The sequence below is a fragment of the Coptis chinensis genome, chromosome 1 (assembly GCF_015680905.1).
Source record: "Coptis chinensis isolate HL-2020 chromosome 1, ASM1568090v1, whole genome shotgun sequence".
NCBI classification, from domain to species: Eukaryota; Viridiplantae; Streptophyta; class Magnoliopsida; order Ranunculales; family Ranunculaceae; genus Coptis; species Coptis chinensis.
In genome coordinates, this window is record NC_141456.1 from 32317727 (window position 1) to 32332289 (window position 14563).

General features: G+C 35.3%; 1 long non-coding RNA gene across 1 annotated transcript; it reads right to left on the reverse strand.

Annotated features, from left to right (window-relative positions):
• Positions 1-11369: 11369 nt before the first annotated feature.
• Positions 11370-12212, reverse strand: LOC147523513 (uncharacterized). Its single transcript, XR_015196516.1, has 3 exons — positions 12105-12212; positions 11921-12072; positions 11370-11408 (listed from the first exon to the last, which is right to left on the reverse strand). It is a non-coding gene; the product is annotated as an uncharacterized LOC147523513 (long non-coding RNA).
• Between the last annotated feature and the right edge of the window lie 2351 nt (positions 12213-14563).

A 14563-nucleotide genomic window follows, 5' to 3' on the forward strand; every position in this document is an offset into this window, starting at 1 on the left:
TCATACTAACAAGATGGACTCAGAGATGAGTACATGTTGCTAAGGATCGATACTCGAATCAGTTTCGGGTTTGTTAATGAACCCAAGACTGATTAGAGATGGGGGGATTTTATTTCCTAAAAAGTTATGTAACTAATCTAGCATGAGTAGGTTAACTCTCTCCTTATCTTTCTCTCTCTATTTATTTAAGAACAACTTGCAAATTTTAGATAACTTGTGTAGTAAATAATCATTAGAAAAAAGAAATCTTCAAAATACCTAATTAAAAATCCCTTCTCACATAATTCTCTAAGATAATAGGATTTCAGTTGTGATACTATTCTTGTCTTAAGGTTGGAACGAAACCCTTACTCTAAACATACCAACGAAAACACGTGAGTAAGGAAATCTTGAGTTTTAGTACGTAGTAGGTTGTGAAAGTTACATTTCATAAGATACTTATAGTGCTAACATCAAATGGCGTCACTGCCATCCTGAAAATGCAAAGATACTATGTTACAAGCTGGAACTATCTCCAAGGGGAACACCCCCCCACTCTTAACCCTCCATCCTTTTCATTTTTCGTTTTTGAGTACATTTCGTTTGTAGTATCTTCGGGTTTCGCTACTGATCCCGTACTGTTATTTTGTCTCGCTTACAGAAACCACAAGCACATACCTGGAATAGCATCTATACCAATTTCTAAGACTTCTGGGAAAATTTCAGCCGACTGTGGATTTGTTGGATCACGTGCGCGTTAAGATTAGTCGCGTCTGCGAGTCATACCACTCGCGTGCGCTATCATATTGGTCGCGTGCACTAGCCATTTGAATCTGTTGCAGTCTGGATTTCAGTGCAAGAACAACCTGTTCTGTAGTACTCCAGTAGGGGTCTGAGGCCAAGCTCTCTGTTTTGAATTAGTCCAGTAACTTCTGGAGTTCAAGATATTCACAAGTTAGAACGACGGTTTCCTTTCATTGGTGGAATTGCGGGACACTACCAAGTTCCAATTTTTATTATACTTTTGCATGATTCACATGTATTTAGTTATTATGTCGTAGGTAATGGACTATTATTTGCATATTAGGTTAGAAATATGTATGAATCATGTAAATACGTCTCTGTTAATATATATATCCAATTGAGTGATTATGAATTGTAACTTAATGTCTATATACATGCCCGTGATAATGTTTTGCATGGTTATAGTATGTTTAGTATATATAGGATTTTGTGCCATGTTTAATATATATATCTAAGTAGCATGTTAAGTATATATAGGATTTTGTGCCATGTAATATATATATATATATATATATATATATATATATATATATATATATATATATATATATATATATATATATGTCTACGATAGTTTAGATTTCATGTCTAGTTACATATGAGTAGTTTAGATTTGCCTGTTAGCATAGATATACGTATACTTAATATATATTTGCCTATTAGCCTCCACATACGTATTACTGATGTGTATTTGCCTGTTCGTATAGAAAATTTATAGATGATACATCTTTGTCTATTAGTATTTATATACGCCCGAGTAGAATATCTTCACATGCTACAATCTCTAGCTACATCTGAGTATATTATCTATGCATGATTAGACTTTATATGCTTATTTAGTAATTTTATTTAACTAAAAAAAATGAATTAATTAGGAATTTGCATAAAGTTTAATAATATTAATAATAGTATTAATATTTTGTGGTTTTATCCTATGCATACATTTTAAATAACTTAAATAAAAAAAATTAAAAAAAATAAACATAAAATATAATAACTTAAAAAAAAGCACATAAATCTTAAACATATTCCAACGGTGTCTAGGAAACTTAAAAGATTGAGGTTATTTAATTAGGACCGTGCTTGCACGGAAAACCTCCCTCATATCTTTCATGTGACCTTGCTGTTGGTTTATGCACACATATTCCTAGCTTCACTGCTACGTCAGCAACAGCTTTGGCCTACGTTGTTCACTTCTAATGCTTAAGAAAATAATAAAATTAAAATAATAATAAGTTCATTTTGTGTATCAGTCTAATTTTATGCTTGCATGAGATTAAGGTCTGGTAATAATAAAGAATTTGAACATACTCATCGTAGGAGAAAATACGATAGGCAATTGAGTAAGCTCTCACCTCAACAAAGTTCTTCATCTGTTAATAAAAATCATCAAGATCTTTTATCCCCATTAACTTCATTCATTATGGCCGACGAAACTCCACCAGTTGAGATGCCCCTTTCGGACGTCTATACTGTCTTATAGGAAGGACCTTCTTCCTGCATCAAACTTGAAGATATTTCCGGTGATTTTTGAATCCCGCCTAACATTTTTGGATTGTTACCTGTTTATCATGGTCTAGACCATGAGAAACCGTACAATCGCTTCCGTAAGATTCAACAAGTAGCCACCACATTTCACCATCCATTAGTCTCTACCGAACAAGTCTTGCTTAGGTTGTTTTCTTTCACTTTAACTGGTAAAGCGTCAGTTTGGCTAGTGGGACTGATAAACGTAAAAACTATTGTTTACTCCTACTTAACTAATTAAACTTAAACAAAAGTAAACGCTATAGTAATTGCATTCTAGATTATCAAAGTTATCTACTCTCTTGAATCATGCAATAAATAGAGTAGAGAATTCGTTCCACTCCTAATCCTTTAAACGTAAGTTTCCACTAGTTTAATCGCTACTAACAAAACAGAATGAGAGTAATGAATTGAATTATGCTATTATGGCAATTGAATTGAATTAAGATGTTTAACTTATACTATGATAATAGAATATTGAAATGTGAATATGGAGAAGGGATTAGGGAGATTTGAATCCACTTGATGTATTTCTAATATGCTAGTGTCGATTATTGTAGTTCTAATCAATTAAGATTAAGTGTTGATTCCTAATTACTCATGGCAATCTCTACCAACTAATAATTAGCATGTGAGGAAGTCCAACCCATTCTCATGGCAAATCAACTATCCTTCTAGAGTGAAACTCTTAACAAACAATAATTCTAACTAACATATCAAGTCTTCATCAAACCCCTCTAATAGAAGTTTAGCTAGATGTCATTAGACTATCATAAACAGATATATAAGAAGGAGACAGAATGAAGAACAATAATGAACTTTTATTAATCTAATGAATACTGAAAAACAATAATTAACTAAGATTTAAACTAATAACTAAGTCTAAATCCTAATTATCTAGCTCTAATTAATTATATCTATCTAAGTCTAAGTATATCTTGAGTTATGACTTAGCCCCCTTTATAAAAGAGCGGCTAGGTTTACATTTTCGTGCATGGGCTTTGGAGCTATGGTTTGGCATTTGAATCAAGCCCAAAACCTAATTACATAAGTTCAGAAAGGGGTTCTCTGCTGGATATTACCTAGCAGTCTTTCTGTCCACTTTTGGGTTAAGGCCTGGACCATTATAAAGCTCTTTTTGAGCCGGTAGTTTTGGCATATAATAGGCCCAATTCCGAGGTCTGAGTCCAAAGATATGGCCTGCAGAAGTTCTGTTGACTTTTTTGCTCTATTTCTGCCCGCGTTGACTTTGACTTTTCAGCTTTGACCGGGCTTTAAAAAGGCTTTTTCTCCTTGAATCTTTGCCTTTAATCATAGAACTTCTTTGTAACCAACCTTTGCTCCTTTATCTCGCAAAAGTGACATGTTTCTTCACATATTTGATTCCAATACCTGAAATACATAAACGCACGTAACTAGTACTAACTCTTATTTATTATACACATAATTGGTCTAAATGTAATGATATTAAGGGGTTAAAACTACAGTTTTGGGATCTTATCAGGGACAACAGCCACAATCCATAGAAACATGTGCAAGCTTTCATGTTACAATTTTATACTTAGAAGAAAACTACTGAAATGCTTCAGAAAAACCAATTCTTTTGCCAAAATCCTCATGAATCCTTTACAGAAGCATGGAGTCGATTTACTGATCTTCTTTTAGAATGCCCTCATCATCAGCTCGACACTGCTGTCCTTGTTTGTTATTTCTTTAATGGACTTTCCGATCATCAAAAAGAAGCACTTGATATAATGGACGGCGGTTGCTTCATGGACAAAGGAGCTACTGAGGCATATAATTTTCTTGAAAAATAAGCAACGAGAGGTACACATTGGGGTAACACTGACTCTTCTAGATCATCTAAGGACATTGTTACAAAAGCAACATCTATTTTTGAGGTAAAAATTGATCCAAAATTAAAAAATATGATAGAATCTCTGACTAAAAAAGTAGATGCCTTCGCAGTTTACGTAAACGATCAACTCCCAAAATAGGTCATGAATGTTAACACCTTCGTAAGCATTCTTTATCTAAGTCCTCACCATCCTGATGCTTATTGTCCCTTGTTATATGCCTCCCCTTCCCAACCATCACAAGAGGCATTTGCATTCAACATTCCTAATGCACCTTGGAGACAACATCCGAATTTTGCTTGCCGCCCGAATACCCTACAGATGGTTCTTCCAGGTTTCGCCAATCCACCTATTCGACCATCCACCAACTTTATTCCATATCAACAATGAAATAATCAGCACTAACAAAGTCAAAATCAGTTTCAAAGTAATTCCAATGCTAACTACCAAACCAACTGCAACCTTGTTCCAGCCAATCCCAGTTCCGGCTATAATCCACAACTTCTCAGCAATAATTGTTAACTAGTCCCCTTTGTAACAACCCTGTACACTCAAGCATCGATATAGGACTAGCGAGACTTTCTTAGCTTACATGAACCAACAATCTTAAATACTAACATCTATCCAACAATCGCTTCAACAATTAGAGCAAGAAAAGAGTTAGAAAGGCGTGTTTCCTAGACAAGCAGTTCCGAACCCTAAGCTAGCAAACACTGCCTTTGAACTCACCAATGCACCTGGTACAAATGCTTCAAACCAGGGTGAGGTGAATGTAATCACTACTCTTCGATCTGGCAAAACTGTAGACAATCAAATACATATGCAACCAAAGGTAATTGGAGTGTCCAATGAATCTATTTCTGGTAAGGAACCTACGATGGAAGCACCAAGTCCAATAAAGTCACCAACTCAAAAATTGAGAAACGAGCAAGCAGATCCCTATGCCAAATTTTGCCCTAAGGCAATATTTCCTGCCCATTTGGCAAAGAATAAACTTGACAAAATTTTTGATAAAATTTGAGAAACTTTTAAGAATTTGACAATCAACTTACCTTTTCTTGATGCCCTCAAACAATTGCCAAAACATGCAAAGTTTATGAAAGATATATGCACCACAAATAGGAGAACCAATGTTCTTCAACAAATGTTCCTCACCGAACAGTTCTCGTCCATCACTAAATACAATGGTATAGTCAAATACAAGGACCCTAGTAGACCAACAGTTCCATGCACATTAGGTGACAAATATATGGCTACTGCGCTACTAGACTTAGGAGCTAGTGTGAACTTACTTCCATATTATTTATTCAAACAGCTAGGTCTTTATGAGCTTAAACCTACCACCATGACTCTGCAGTTAGCTGATCATTCCATTAAGTATCCAAAAGGCATTGTGGAAAATGTCCTCATAAAAGTCCAAGACTTTTACTATCCCGTTAATTTTGTCATTCTAGATACATAAGTTGCTTGTGACTCCATTCCTATCATCTTAGGGCGTCCGTTTCTAGCAACTACTAATGCTCTCATAAACTGGAGCGATAGTTCTATGACCATGTCCTTCAAAAATCTTTCAGTCAAGGTTAATGTGTTCAAGTTAATGAAACAAATTCCAGAGGCTGACATTATTGATGGTGAGGTTAACATGGTTGACAACCTTGTGAAAGAGTATTTAACAAACTCTTTTCCTGACGATGAAGTACACCAATTTCTTTCCTTTGGTGTTTCTGAATTTGATGTCGATGCTTACACTCAGGAAGTAAATGCGTTATTAGAGTCAATACCACTATTTGACCCTACTACCATGATGTCGACCAAATTAGAAGAACAACAATATGTTTTCTCTATGGAAGACGACTTACCTCAAGAATCTTTGATACCTAATCCTCCTACCCCTGACTTCAAGCCTCTTCCTTCGAATTTAAAATACGTACATCTTGTCCAGATGGTAGTCACCCAATTATCATATCATCCAAATTAACTGACGATCAAGAATCTTGCTTAATTAATGTCATTCAACAACACCGTTCGGCTATTGGATGGTCTCTCGCTGACATTAAGGGCATTGACCCTAATGTGTGAACCCATCGCATACATCTTGAAGAAAATGCAAAAACATTGCGTGAACCGCAGTGTCTTCTAAACCTAGCCATGAAGGATGTGGTAAGGGAGGAAGTTTTAAGGTTTATCGTTGCGGGTATTATATACCCTATCTCTGATAGTGTTTGGGTAAGTCTAGTACACATTGTTCCTAAGAAATCTGGCATTACAGTTGTGCAAAATGATAAAGATGAATGTATCTCCACTTGTATCCTAGTGAAATGGAGAATATGCATTGACTATCACAAACTTAATGCAATAACTCGTAAGGATCATTTCCCACTTCCCTTCATCGACTAGATGCTTGAACGTTTAGCCGGTCATGCGTACTACTATTTTCTTTATGGTTATTTAGTCTATTTTCAAATTGTAATCAATTCTGCTGATCAAGAAAAAACAACGTTCACTTGTCCCTTTGGCACCTTTGCCTATAAACGAATACTTTCCGGCCTTTATAATACCCCAAGTACATTCCAACGCTGTATGCTTCTCATTTTCAGTGATATGGTTGAACGTTTCATGGTTGATTTCTCCATATATGGTTGTAGGAACCGTTATGGTTGTAGTTTACAAACCGTGAAAACCATGCGCAGCGGAATAAATGTTCTCACGATTTTGGTTAGAATCATACCTTTGATCAGCTGTGATTTCTCTGAGAATCCAAGCTCAACGAATCAGCAACCTCTTGATCTTCTGTTGTATTCTTATCCTTAGAATGGAGGTTGTGTGGGCAACGATCTACCAACTCCTTCTTTCTCTCTTGACCTCTCTCACTCTCTTAGTTTAGAACCGAGTTTAGGAACTCACTTTTCTTGAGCAAAACTTGAGTCTTTTGGCCATAGAAAGAGGGGTTTCTTTATATAGGCTACAACAGGGACCATGAGGAGAAATTAGGGTTAGGTCTCCTGACGGGCTTGGGCTTCCCATGTTTGCCTAGAACACATGGCCCAAGTCCGTCAACAAATGGCTTATTCCACTAAAGGCCATTGTTGCACTACCGCCCTAATCCCAAAATTACTTTTATGGCCTCCATATTATATGCTCGTTGATCTCTCCATGTTTAAGCTATCGAATGCCCGTTAATTAAGTCAAGTTACTGACAACTACATTAATTAACTTCTTATGTCCTTGAGTAGTACCACTCAACCTCATTGTCATATCAGATTAAATCCATCTGCAGGGTTTACATGACAATCCTTATGAGCTCCTCAAGGGGACATCATCAATCCGACTTCCTGCGGGTCACAGATCCTTCTATAATAAACATCACACCTTACATACAATGTCATTACCCAATCCATCGAGTTTGTTGATTCACAAATGAATCTCACTCATTGATGATTTAAAGCAATGTACAATGCACATAATTGCCCGTTATTATATCCGGATTAAGAGGACAAGCATCCATAATAACAGAGGTGTTTGTTCTCTTATATAAGTCAGTATAAAGAGAAACAACCTCACTTGGTCCTGTTCAATACACACAAAGTGTACTAGTGTAATCATGTAGTCAAGATAGACTAATACCAGATTATACTACAACCGTACCAATGGTTTGTCCAAATCCATCTAGGTTGTGAACGTTTACTTATACTTTATAAGGTACTGATGATATGATCTTCTGTGTATCACCACACACCAGATCATCTACAACATAAAGTATTAGACGCATGCATATAACTAATAACATATATAATATGTATAACATTTGCCCATATGATTCTCATTCAAAATATAAAGAATTAGAGTTAATACAAAAGTAATCACTATACCAAAACAGGACATCCCTAACGATTGAAATGTAAAACCGGCATTGAAAAATATTTGTAACGGTTTTATATGCATCCTGATTTTTGGGCGTTGCTAATTGTTATTAATATTCAGAAGCGGTTTATAACCATTACGTAATTATTTATTGTAACGGTTTCTAACCGTTACTAAAATATTTACTAACGGTTTTCTTTGCTCAACTGTATTACTCTTTAGCAACGATTTTATAAAATTAGTAACGCTTTTTGATGTTACTCTTTTTTAACATCAGTAACGGTTTTATAACATTAGTAACGTTTTTTTTGTGTTACTCTTTTTTAACATCAGTAATGGTTTTATAAAAATAGTAACGTTTTTTTGTGTTACTCTTTTCTAACATTAGTAACGGTTTTATAAAGTTAATAACGCTTTTTTGTGTTACTCTTTTCTAACATTAGTAACGCTTTTATAAAGTTAGTAACGTTTTTTTGTGTTACTCTTTTCTAACATTAGTAATGCTTTTATAAAGTTAGTAACGCTCTTTTGTGTTACTTATTGCAAAGCTTAGTAACGGTGAAGAACCGTTACAAAACTAAACCCCCCCCCCCTCCCCCTCCCTTTTTGGGAGACTACTTAACCTGCATAAAGATGCCCCCACTTATTGGGTATTTTACAATCGTCCATAATATAAACAAGAAATCTCACAAGTACATCCAATCACATAATCTTTTATTAAAATAACATCACCAAAACGTCTTTCATAAATAAGACTTGCCACGAATGAAATACACACTGTTTTCCAAATCAATGGGACTTGTCCTTAAACTCAAGCTCTCACATCATTTGTACAAAACTAGCACCTTCAGTAGTTGTAAGCATCAGGGGATGACTTTGGGATGGTATCATCAGAAAAGTCCCTTTCATCCTATACACCAATAGAAATAAATAAAAAAGAGTCGAGCAGTAGAAAACAAATATGTATATATAGATATATACTTATATCCTATTCTTAAGTAGTAGCTCCTTATACTCAAACTATGGAATTCAGAAAACAGAGTATGATAGCATAATTCTTAAGTAGCAGTATGTTTTGTCCCTTCCAAGACATCGGAAAGTTCAGTATTTATTTTCACTGGTCCAACAACCAAACTCACAAAAAATGTGGCAACAGGGTCTCATACTCCTAACAATATGAGCAATTCAAACTCCAATAAACTGTTCCACTTGAGCAGTCTTCAAAGATCCTACTTTTGACAATTGTTTTGTGCCTTCCGGAAAAAATATTTTGACGCAAGGAGGTGTTCTCTCGCCTCATATACAACCCTACAGACTCTATTAATTCCATGAGAAGAGTAAGAGAACAGTTCTATTGATTATTACTAAAGAAGCTCATAGAGTCCAAAAAAAGCTATCACAGAACATTTAATTAAGTCAAGCATAGGCGTACATAAATTTCCATATAAATTATTCTACTTAAAAAAAGTAAAAGAACAAGGTCAATGGAGACATCTGAGGAGAAATTGAACACTAGTTGAACACTTACACATTCACATGATTGGGTTCCATGACAACAATTCCGACTTGGAATCAATCTTTCGTCAAGCTTTGAATTTTCGCACAAGATTCACTATCCATCTTTTCAGCCTCGTCATAAGTCATATTCAACTTTTCCATGAAATGTTCTCATGGGATATAAATGAAAAGACAGATGAATGGACACTGAATTTCTGCATGTCACAAATGACTAGACGAACAAAGTGAAACTAATTTACATATAAAACTGATTCTTCAAGTTTGAGATCCAATTTTAACAACACTGAAATAAGGCTACCAAAGTTGGAAGGTGCCTTGAACATTAGCAGTTATTCATCAACTTGGGCAAACATTAGCAGTTATTCATCAACTTGGGCACTAGAGCTTATCTCCAAATGGGGACGTATGGTCTCACACTCATAATGCCCTAATGCAGATAATTAAGGAATAATATTTGGTGGAGCCAAGGTTATGATTGTTATTTAACTCAAGAATTCTACCCTTGTCCATAAGGATATTCTCAGCAACAGGAAATAAATAAATAATATAATATAAAAAGAAGGTGAACAATTAAAAAAGGTGATAATTTAAAGGTTAAACTATACTCATTTACTGCTATAATAAACCTTCAAGGTCTTCATTATGAACTGTAATGTCCTTCGGAAGCCATCTCAAGAACATGGAAACCCATTTCGACCTTAAAAGAAATCAGAATCATCAATACCGAATATTGAGTAATAAAGACAATAAAGCGGATGAAGAGTACCGAATAGGACCCGTATTAGATAAGGAAACTTGAGATGGTAGGAGTTCTTGCCAGAGATTTACCCCTTCCTTTCTGACTATCTGTGACTATAGAAATGAGTCCTGTAATGATTAAAATATATAAACTATAAGCAAAATTACCTCAGCAATAAGAGCCGCAGTTTGACTCTTCAATGCCCATTCTTCACAAGGAATGGCCATTTCAGTTATTAAACTAAGAGCAGCATTGGCAAAGTCTCTTCAGAATATTGAGTTCCACCTGTACTAATCAGCGGCAAAGGACAAAACACGAACACTATGGATGTCAAAAGTTCATGTACAATTCAGTTTTACTGAGAATATATATACGATGAAATCACCAAACAGAAAGAGACAAAAACGAATGATGAATATATTTATATCATTTCTAAGGATGAAAGCAAATTACTCTCCTCTTTCTTTCTCATGATCTGTAAGCCAACAATTGAATTAGATTTTTGTTTGAGTGTTAGAAGGAAAGTGATTAATGTAATTGCAGATAATGGGTCCATAGGACCTATGATGTCGCCGCTTTAAAAGTTTATAGACGGATCCAAGTAACACAGAATTTATTTTCATTTCAATTTTATAAAATCCATTTATTAACATGGAAATGAATAAAACCATTCAATCTCCTCGAGCACAATGTACAAGGAAATAAAATGTATGTGAACTTAATAAAGCAAAGACGCGTCCTAAATCTTATAATTCCCATCAAACCTAACTAAATCGGATCAATATCACCTACCATCTTTGCACCTACAAAATGGCTTAAAAATAAGCCAAGCTAGCTAGCTAGATTATTATCAATATCCAGCAAGGACTGCATTAATGACCTTTTCTTACCATACCACTATAAAAAACTCAACAAAATTCACTCACATCACTTGAGACTCAGTGCGGTCTGCGAAGAATCGTGAAAGCATATCGACTCTCTCCAGTGTCTTCACTTAACTTAACGATGCTTATCTCATAACTGCGGAAGTAGCGTCTAATAGGAGCTGGAAGACCTTCCGAACGGCAAGAATCGCAACTAACAATTACCCTATGTCCAAGTATCCTCAAAGCATCCTTCATATGCTGATTTGGCAAGATAAGATTAAAACATCAGATTCTTGACAATAATAATCATGATCAGCCAGTAATCTTATTTTTATGAAGTTTGTCAAGAACCATAATAGATCTGTTAAAGTACAATATTCATCAAGAGAAGTGTAAGAGATAGTACTGTGTATTTATGAAAGATACAAGAAGGCCATTTCTTGCCAGACGCCAATTCTCTTGATATTATAAACCTATGTTACAAGGACAAGCCATATTCTAAAAATAATCCGTGTCGGCTACGTGTGCACGTATCTGTGTCAGACACGACATGTAAACATATTCTATGTGATATACTCATATACCTCAATTTTTGGTATTTCGCCATGTCAGACACTTTGTATCTGTGTTGGATAGGGACACAATCCTTGTCAATGTAACTTAAGTGTAAATGCTTAACCACTATAGGACATTTTTGTGGACGGGACAATAACAAAGTTATACAAGTTTTTAACAGATGCCTATAGGAAGTAGAGAAGTAGAGCCACCACCTGTCCTCCAGAGCAAGATACTTGATCATCAAAAGCAGGCTGAGTCAACTCCCTGATAACAGGTAAGACCAACTTGATCAGATGATCCCTCATGAGAAGAAACTTTCCTGAAAACCTCAAAATGGCGGAGAAGAAGTATTGTTGGAGAGTAGCTGAAAAATGTCATGTATTAGTTACAACATACCTCTCAGCTGCTTTGAAAGCATGTGCTAGCGCCACAAAAACCTTTTTCTCAGAGGATCCCATTATATCATAACAGCTATACTCAACTACGTGCGGAGACAAGCGGCGAAAGCAACATATCTTACAACCGTCCTTTTCCCACACCCTATAAGAGAACGAAAAATCAGAACTGCCAAAGTGCAATTATTTTCCAAGTAATGCAAACATATCTTCTTCTATATATGGTAAACGAATCAAGTAAAAGGCGGTACCCCCACGCAGATGACCCACGAGACACACCAATCAACAAACCAATAGCAAAAATAACAGATCAAGTATCTTTTTTTTTTTTTTTTATCGGTATATAGGTGTATATCTATATATAACTATAATATCAAAAATGTAGGATGAGATATCCCACAGAAATAAAAAGAATGGGAAACTAGAAAATAAGAAAAATAGAATGATTACCAACAAGATATCGCAAGTATAAAATTACAAGTTTTTTTTATAGTGCAACCTTTCAAAGGCTATATAGCACTATGGAACTAATATAACAATTCCTACCACTTTTGATCAATTTCAATGGAACTAATGCGCTAGTTTTAACAAATTTACAAAAAATTCTGCAATTGTTCTTAATCCTTAAGTGTTCTGAGAAACTATGAAGTTGGTTCTACCAAAATTGGCTAAAATGCCCATCAAACATGCACAAGCATACTTGAGATTTCAAGTTCCAATTTACATAACCTAGTCCCTAATGAAAAAGTAATAAAATAAAATGTCTTTGTGAATTCTAATTGTATGGCCGCTATTCTGGTGAAAACTAGAGAATCCACTTGAAGTATTGTGGGTCTAACAACCAAAAGCTTCCACAAACAAACCACCAAAAAATAAAATGTTAGACAAAAGGAAACAAATAATTACTAACCCAGAAAGAATCTTTCATCAAAAGACTTTAAGATAGAATTTCACGCTTTCAAAATTTGAAATATTGCACCTGCCACAACAACTATTCCTGCCACAACAACAACAATTCCTATGGGATATTGCCACAACAAATATTGCACCTGCCACAACAACAATTCCTGCCACAACAACTATTCGAGTAGATATGGAGTGGGGACGCACCTGGTTTGTCCAGAGCTCCTTCAGAAAATGGAGGTGGATTGTGCGGTCTGCATGCTGCCACTAAGATCATGAGAAGGATGACCAGTGCGATTGCATCAGCTAGGGATCTGTCAAAAGGTGCACTGAACACACATTTGTCACAGAGCCAATGTCCTAAAAGTCTAAAACCCGAGGTTCTTCCCCCGAGAGGAATAATAACATTAACAATACCATTAACAACAATAATAATAGTAATAGCCATAGTAAATATTATTATTCAGAATCCTATTGTTCTTGGCTTCTTGTGCCGAACTCGTCTCAAGGACCCTATTATTCAAAATCCATGTCAGACACAGAGTCACAGACACATGGACACTCCACACTCGTGTCCGCCACATGGACACTTTGTACTTACTATTTCAAATTAGGGTTTCTTATGTACCCTAAAAGACTAAGACAATAATCTATTAACATAGTTACAACTCCACATATGCCACTTTCATAGTTATTTATTTGTAAGGAGGTGTCTTCATAAGGTCTTGAGCCCAAGAATTAGTTGTGTAACCAAAGAATTGCAATGGTTTTCTTTTCCATTAGTTTTCTGTGTCTTAGTTCACACAGGTTGTCATTTCGGACACTCTGTATAGGTGTCAATGTCAATTAGAATAATATTAATAACAACAATTATGATGAATTTATATACACCTAAACTACCCAAAATACTGTTATATTACTTGTTACCAGTATGTAGAAGGAGACTAAGTTTCAGAGAATTAAATTACTTTACTCTATTGTTCATAAAACACTACAAGCCAAATATGGCAATGTACAAGAAATAAACATGTATATCTGTGAAAATTTTAGAAAGCAACAATGGAACAACTATGATTTTATTCTACATCAAACTTCATGGTGTGTGATTGGACAATTTTGGGGTGTAAAAGTTGAAATTGATGCTCCTGAAAACACTCTAGAAATGGGCAAAAATCCTAACCAACAAACCTATGAGTAGTGGTCGAGGGGTGGCGACGCGATGTCTAACACATAAAACTGCTCAAGAAATCTTATTTAGCAAAACTACTAAACAGTTAAAAGCAAATGAAGCTATGTAGCTAACCAAGATGTTTGAAACAGTTAAACAAAGTCTTGGAGATAGCATTATGTAAAATATTATTGATGCCTCGGGGAAAAATATTAAGCCTAAAGAATCTAGTAGTAATGCTCTAACTACCCTAACTAAGATGTAAAAAGGGATATTATCGATCTTGAGTGCTAGGAATCTTTTACAACAACCAAGCACAAAACAAGGTGCAAGGCTAACATGAGGCGTTTCAAACATAGAGTACAAGGTTAGGTCACAAGAATGAAGCA